The sequence below is a fragment of the Rhopalosiphum padi genome, chromosome 2 (assembly GCF_020882245.1).
Source record: "Rhopalosiphum padi isolate XX-2018 chromosome 2, ASM2088224v1, whole genome shotgun sequence".
NCBI classification, from domain to species: Eukaryota; Metazoa; Arthropoda; class Insecta; order Hemiptera; family Aphididae; genus Rhopalosiphum; species Rhopalosiphum padi.
Window position 1 is genome coordinate 22,348,929 of NC_083598.1, and position 9,034 is coordinate 22,357,962.

Here is a 9,034-nt window from a genome sequence, read left to right on the forward strand (position 1 = left end):
AACGTGATAATTGTAATCGTAGTATCTTATATCATGATAGTCTAAAAAAATAAAGATAAATATATTTAGTCTGTTACCATGAGGACAATGATAGTTACCGTCACAATGTCATAATAGAGCTATCACACTATTAAACGTATATGATAATAATTGATAGCAGATTTGGGAAGGGGTTGAGTCTCATAGATCTTTTTCATATTTTATAGAACTATAAATATTAAATACCTTAAAACGGCAATTTGTATTCATATACTCGTAGGTTAGGCTATTAAATATTCTCCATCTATCCCCCAAATCTAACCTAAATTACAGCAATGGAAGGAGTGATGATGACATTTCCACTCTCCATTCAGTGACCTAACCTGACCTGTATGAAACTATTTTTATGCACACATCTTTCTAGCGGCGTAGTTTGTTGTCAAAGTTTTTCCGCCCGGGGCAGCAACTTTCTCGATATAACTCCAACTGCTTGTTTGCAAAAATAACACTACGCTGCTTCCATCATAATTCATAAAGTACGCCGGGTTTCATAGCGACGTATTTTAGTAAAAAAACTTATAAGGAATCTTTTATTAAATTTTAAAATCTTAAAATATATAAAAATAAAAATGATATGAATTATTAACTACTGAATAATTTGTAAATTGGTCGTTCTTTAGACAAATGTCAAACAAATATAAACTTCAAACGTTTTTGAAAAAAATTGTCACCATGAATTTTTTAAATATTTTAATTGTTACAATAATAACTAATAACAGTTATAAGTAATTTAGTATTGAATTTTTAAATATTTTTATACACAATCAACAATTTTATTATACATAAATCATAAATTTTATTTATCTTTAAATACTACAAAAATAGCTAAAATAGTAATTATAAAGGTAAAAGAAAAGTGTCAAATAATATAATTAATATTATATAACTACAGCAGGACTATTTTTCAATATCACACCCAACCCGAGTTAAATTAGATGACTAATGAGGACAAAATTCAAGATGTGATCAAACAACCAAAATGTTACACATGAGTTATTTTTAATTTTTGATTAAAAATATTAGTGATAATGATGATGATGACGAATATGATGATGTTAATAATAATAATACCTAATAACGTCGTATATCCTTGAACCATCGGCGAACACGTTAATAATTGAACACTGAAACTCGCAGAAGATGGTGGTCGTTCAACCATATTTTAATTTACATGTATATATACGACGGTTGACCGTAGTAAACGTCAAAAAAACATATTATACTAAAACACGGATAAGAGCTCAAAAACCCATGATTTGGCTTGTCATTAGCTAAAAAAACAAAAATGGATACTTTAGACGTCACAGTGATAACGATTAACGACTAACGTCAAACCATGATTGAACGGTCGTCCACCGAAATTAATGACGTTTGTCACGACTTCTGTGAACTCGAAAAACGTTCCATGACTTAAATTTTTTACATTTTGCTTTGTAATAACTGAGTTGGCCGTCATAGGTGTAATATTCGGATGCACGCATGATGTACACGGCGTGTCGCTCCGCAATGTCCGTACAAAACATAACATTAACCAAGCCTAAGCTAATATTATTATATATAATATATTAGGTACCTATCCTCAAACAAGATATATTACCTATTTGGTTTAACGACTGTTGAATAAACATTACGCTACAAATGCGTTGACCGGAATTTTTATGAAGGAGTTATTATTATACACGCTTATGCTGAAGGTATACTACTAATCGCTAACGTAGTATCAATGTTTACTTTGATGTAGACTAAACTAACTTTGTAGGTACTTACGCGCAGTTTACGCTCTGTAAAAGGTCAGTAAAATATGATTTTTAACAAAATAATAAAATAAATTACAAATAAAAATTGTTTAGTAATTATTATACTATCAATGATATATTTTATACTACGTATAATAATATTATTAGATTTATATCAAATTTTTAAATACAACTACAAGTCATAAGATCCCCCAAAAAACGTGTCACTTTATTCGCTCTCGTCAAAACTGCACTTATTATAGTATTTTAGTATCGTTACCATATACTTATTTGCATTTATTTTGTAAATACATTTGATAACTACTATAGATATTAATGCATTCGAGATACGGTTCTAAGCTATTCTCGGTATATTATAGCTTCTTGAAACATCGACACATTTTTGGAGCAATTTTATTTGAATATATGGTAATTTTTCAATCAATTCTAGATACTCATACACACATTTTATAAAAATTAAAATAAAACCCATACAAATTACTGTTTAGATATGAGCAATACTAAACCGTCATCGATGTACAATGTACATTGAACATCAATCGTTGACGGTCGCTAGTATAATAATATATAGAAAGAGTTCCCATGAGAATATAACTAAGAATTTACATCACGTACTTACCTTATTGGTGTGTAACAACCAAAAATAAATAATAGGTAAACCTATAAGAGCACCGACCGTCTCGATTTATTTTTTTTATTTAAATTCAACAAATAATCAAAATCGATATTAAGTCAAGATTTATAGTTAATTTAAACAATAAATTTAAAATGTAACCGTTATAGTTTTAAAAAAAAATGACTAAATCATTCTTTTAAATTATTATAAGTAGAATAGGTATTCTAAGTATGCACTGTTAAAATTAAGTTTAATTTAGTTTTTAAAGATTTAAATTAAAACTCGTGAATATAAATAATAAAAACATATTAAGAAAACCGGACATAGATTAAATTGGTTTTTCAATTATTTAATATAGGTAAACTCAAAGTATTAAAAATAATGAAATGAATATACATTAGATAACATAATTTATCGTTTATCGTAAAATTGAAAAAAAAATTAAAATAGTGTTAATAATAACATTCTAAAAATATTTTTAAACAAGATGTATTTTTTAAATAATAAATTAAATTCATGTTAAAACTTTATAGGTATGTAAATTTATGTATTTTTTTAAATAATCTTATGAATAATAATATAATATACTAGCTGATCAGTGCAAACATTTTACAAATTTTGGTACGATTGCGTACTAAAATATATTTATGCATCGAAAATATTTATAATTAAGTTTAAGTACCTACAAATAAATAGAACACAAAATAGTGAATAATTTAAAATTTTTCTTATAACAAATTTATAGTTTATATATGCATACAAAATTAGTAAAGGTAGGTGAGTTCCTTAAATAAAGTTTGTTTTTTCACTTTTTGTAGGCTAACATTTTAGGTTTATTATTTTACTTTGAGTATTATTATTTTATTTAAGTTTTGAATTATTGATATTTTAAACTGGAAATGAAATCGATTAAGAATTTAGTTAATTGTACAATATTTTATAAAAGATATGTAATGGCATAGTCTTTATCCATAACTGGGGGCAGTATCATCATTTTTTTTTCAAAGTTAAATATATATATAAGAAAAACCACGGGACAAGAGCTTACATAAAAAAAATATAAATATGAATATATTTTTTACTTTTCTTAACATAAACATTTTAAATTAAAACGAAATGTGTAAATTTTAATTAGTAAGTAGGTAGATTACAATGAACAGCTTTAAACTCAGACTTTCCAATTTTTAATCTTTAAACGCGTTTTTAAATAAGAAGTACCAAAGTACTTAAATATAATTTATAACAATTTAAAAATACTAAGTCTTATAATTAATATTACTTTTTAGTTTATTCAACAAACAAAAATTTTTAATTTTTAATTAACGCACTATCTCCGATATATTATTTTAAAAATGTAAACATATTATATCCCATATGTATTTATAATTTTACAAGTAAAATATATCTCTGAATTTTACTGATATTTAATTAAAAAATTTTATGAAATGTACGACAAAAACAAAAAGTATATACATTTTGAGTTTACTTGCTCAGCAATAGGTACCTAACCTAACTTAACATTATTTGGAATAAGTAGTTTATTCGATTATAATATTACTTTCAAGTATCTATTATCAAATCAAAAATGTTGATAACAAAGTCTGAAAATTTACAAATATATTCGAATTAGTATTCATTACAACATTCACGTATATTATAAGTTGTTACACACGTACGTCGTACATATAATATATTTGTACATAATTTAGAACAACGAACTTACATTAACTTACCCCAATAGCACAATTGCCTCTATCAGCTCTATCTAACCCAACCTATATAATTAAACAGTTAAGTCATCGCATATTAAAAACTATAATTTCAACAAAATAAAAAATAATAAAATTGGATACTAAATATTAACTATAATAATAATAATAGACATTTTAAAAAAATGTACCAAATTATATTTATAATTATTCAAAATTTCTTTGTATACTTGATACTTTGTATAATGTTATTGGCTTACAATAAATATTCATTTGGAAGGATTTATAAGTACATTTCCCTAGCCCCTTCCCCTTATTTTTTAGTTGTAGTATTAGTTTGAAAAGTTTAAATCTCCAGAACTCCAATGGAAATGAAAATTTGGTCACAAATCTTCGTTACCTCGATATCTAAGACAACCCCCCCCCCCCTATCCATCTCATGACACTAAAATTTAATTTTTTATAGGCTTTTGAATATACCTTTCAAACTTTATAATATTATAGATTTTATAAACAATATTTTTTGTACTATTATTGAAAACATACCATAATGTTTAATTAACAAAAATAGCGATTTATCAAACCATAAACTGAATAATAATATACGGTAAAATATCGTGTTCATAATATTGCCTATTATATTTGACAAAGTTTAACAAAATCCCGCGAATACCCTCCCAAAGACTTGTCTAGTGTGTATTTGAATTTTTTGATACTCGAGAACTCAGTATGAAATTTAATAATTTTCCATAAAATAAATTGTTATATAATATAAATGCTATATTTTGTTATTACTTACGAGTATTTTAATTATAAAACAAAAATTGAATTAAAAATAATCTAAAGTAAGTATCTATCTATTGAGTAAAGATAATAAATTAATGCAATTTTATATATCAAAAAAGTGATTGACTCAAAGAATCGTTTATAAAATTGAATTGTTAAGAAAAAATAATTTTAAAAATGACAAATTACATTCTATTTTTCATGTTAGGTTTGAAGTTGAAACTTTAAATTCGAGGTGCCCGGCTGACGGGCCTTTAAGATCAGACCTAGAAATTAACCAAAATCTATTATTTTTCTTTCAAAAACCAATTTTATTTATGTCGTATAAAAAGCTAGGTTAAGAAAAATATTGGTTATAGCTAATGGCTGTTGCTGCTAAATTTTATTATGATCAATAAAAAAAAAAGTCTTCAATATTTTGCAGCTTTCTATTACTTTTTAAAGTCGTGGAAAAGACATTTAATTCAATCAAATACTATTACAAAAATTTTAAAATTAGAATTTTAAGTCGATATACATTAAATTGTTTTACTATAGTAGTTATTTAAATAACACATAACAATAAATTAACCACTATTGGATTTTATTATACTAATTATTGTTATGTCAAAAATTATAAAATTATACAAGATAAAGTTTTTAAGCCTTTTAAATTTATATATTAACTCAGTACTAGCATAATTATTAAATAGGTAAATTATTCATTAAATACCTCTATTTAATATCTAATATAATTGGGATAAATCAAAACAAACTGTCGAAATTCACCAATTACATATCTATAGGTGGATTGAAAAAAAGTCAATTATAAGATAAGTGTTTAATATTCAACATTATTATATTATAGTATGACGTGTTTAGAAGGCACAAATAGAACAAGCAATTTCTAAGCACATATTACCCAAAGCTATGTAAACTACTTCTTTCAGATACACAACAGCTGAGTTATCTATGCAAATAAGTACTTTATTTATTTATAAATTATATATCAAACAAATACGTACAAATCTATATATACTTAATATTAAGTATATATTAAGTTTATATTTTTAGCACAAATTAGATTAAGAAGTTTCATTGATTACAAGGCGGAAACAAAATTTAATAATTTGGAATAGGATGTTAAGGTTCTGATAAAATATTTAAATGTTTATGTGAAATTCATTCGTTTAATATTAATGGACAATTAGTAAAGTAATTAATGACCTTAATGAAAAAGAGTGTATCGATTAAATTATAAATGTCAATATTATATGTACCTAAATGTAAATATATACATATATTTCCAACTTAATTATACGTACAATTTATGTTAATTTAAAATAATATTAAATAATTTGTAATTTAAGTATGATAGCCAATGGCTTATATTTATAAATGATATCATATAATTTCAATCATATAAAAATTACATTGTTATAAATAAAATAACAATATTAATTATGAAAATGGCTTTAAAATAATAAAATGGCTTATTATTTAATATAAGTAGGTACCCTATCTACAGGTTATTATTATAATTATTTTTTTTTTCAATTCAATGTTAAAATGATTCAGATTTCAACGATTTAAATACAACGAGACCAACGGAAATGTTATTATGATGATGTTGATGATTGCATCATTGTTCACAACGACGCTCCGTTTCGCGATTCCTGGTTAGTAACAACAAACATTTAATTATAATAATATTGTACGCATAAAATACACAATACATAATATATAAATCACTTATGCACACTGTGCGATGTTTACATACCCAATAAAATGGTAAATACTAGAGAATAGCCAAAATAGCACACACAATAATAATATTATTATAGATCGTGATAAATGGATTATATGATGTAGGTACGAATGGTACGATCGAACCGGTCACAATAGAAACAATAATTTACTGTTCCCGGCAAATATCTACCAGTTGTCAAGACATTGATAATATTGTGTGATCACACGCATCACAAAGTCACAATTTTTCGGGAGTGTTATAGTTCAAGTGGTCGATTTTCTGATTCTCTTATATTTTACACATATTTTAAGAAACAATCACTGAAATCATTATCTTTTATTTCAGGAGCGATGCTACATGGAGGTAAAGGTGGGCAAGAAGTGCAAAAAAAAATTGATTTTGCCCCACCATTGCCGCCCCCCTATGTTTTAATGTTAAAAAAATGTAAGTAAATAAATAAATTGTAAATCATTATTAATATATAAAATAGTATTAATTAATTTAAAGAGTTTTTAGACTTAAATTATATTATTTTAAGTTTGACTGTTATATTCAAATTAAATACCTATTCTTTTTTGCACATAAAAATACTCAATAAAGTTACTACTAACTACACACTTTCTAAAATCTCATACACTAAAAAAAAAAGTTATGTATTGTTACATACAAATAAAAGAAAACTGAAGAAATTTGAAAAGTATTACTGTAGGTAGTACATTTGTGATAATAATATAGTAGGTATATTTTTTGATTATTTATTTAGAAATATAACATATTATAACCAAAACATTTTTAGTAATACTTTCCTAAAAATATGGTTTAAACAAATTAATGGGCGATCGAGTAGCCATACATAAATGACCCATCAGAAAAAATTTAGCCGTATATCACCACCCGATAAAAAATATCTAGCGCCGCTACTGTTTTATTTAAACTATTCTTTTTAACAACCGTTTGCTCTCTGTGCACAAGCTCCTTGATGGTTACGATTGTAAAACTTACCTACAAATGTGAGCCACCTTCCCCGGGTAAGCTTATTAATTAACCGAAAATAGAGTTAAACCCGCTAACTACGTTGCACAAGCTCCGCGGTATAGTTAATTTAATGTATTATAATAATATGAGATTATTCACATCGAAATCTAAGTTGATAATGTTTACAAGCAAATTATACTAGATTATACTGCAGCCCTTAAACAGAAATTGATGACAGCAGTAAATTCATTCTGAGGAGTGCTACTTGTTATATTATTGTTATGAAAAACCTTCTCAGAGCTATCACGCAAAGTAAATAAAAAAATGAATATGTTTAAAATAAACAACCATGTTAAATCCTAATGTCTTAAATATTCTTAAATTATATTAAAATACATTTAATGTTTTATAATACCTTCCGCCAAACTCTGCCAAATGGTGTGATTAGCATCGCTTGCCACTGCCGCTATAATATTTTATACTAATTAGTAATTATACACAATATAATATAGTAAGTACACATGATTAATTTAATTAAAAATAAAAATAAAACGATTAGTACTATAGAAATGAAAAAAAATGGCCGTAAGATATTATTACCTACAAAATATGCTCAATTTTTTACCAAAAATATTTAAAGTAATTTAATTTAGCATAAATGTATAAATGTATATAATATTTAATAATTAATGACCAAAAGTCGTAAGACTACGTCTCAAAGTTATATTATGTTGCAATTCATTAGTGTTGATATAATATTTGTGTTCATTCTCTTACTAGTCTTACTATAATAATAAAGGTAATAACAAACTATATTAACTAAGGCTCAAAAACAGTTATTCATATTATGTCGAAGTCCAGATATATATGATATCAAACCCATGACGGGAAATAATAAAATGTATATTTATTAAAAATTATAATATGGAAAATTTGTGACGGTTATAAATTATATTAAAACGGAATATCTAACAATATGATTTTTTTTTATATTCGTACAGTTTAGAAAGGCATAGGTATCATGATAATATAATAATATTATGTAAATTGAGTTTTTCAAAATATATCATGTTATGTACAATGTACCTACTAGTTTAAAACCTTCTAAACGTTCATTCATGATTAATATATTGATATATACGCAGTCCTCGATTTAGGCGCAAATGACGTCTGTAGTGTTGGCATGTACACTTGACTAACAACATTTAGAAGCTCCACAGCATCAATCCTTTATTGACAATTTTATTGTGATATCGATACAGAAAATAAATAATATTATAAAATTAAACAAATTTGCCAGCGAAAATAATGTGCAATACTGTAACGTGTATTATGATTCCGAGTCTGGTCCGTGTCGATAAACACCAGTTTGGATAGAAGTTTGGGATATAGATCAGTTTACCCCCCATTTTTGATTTTTCAA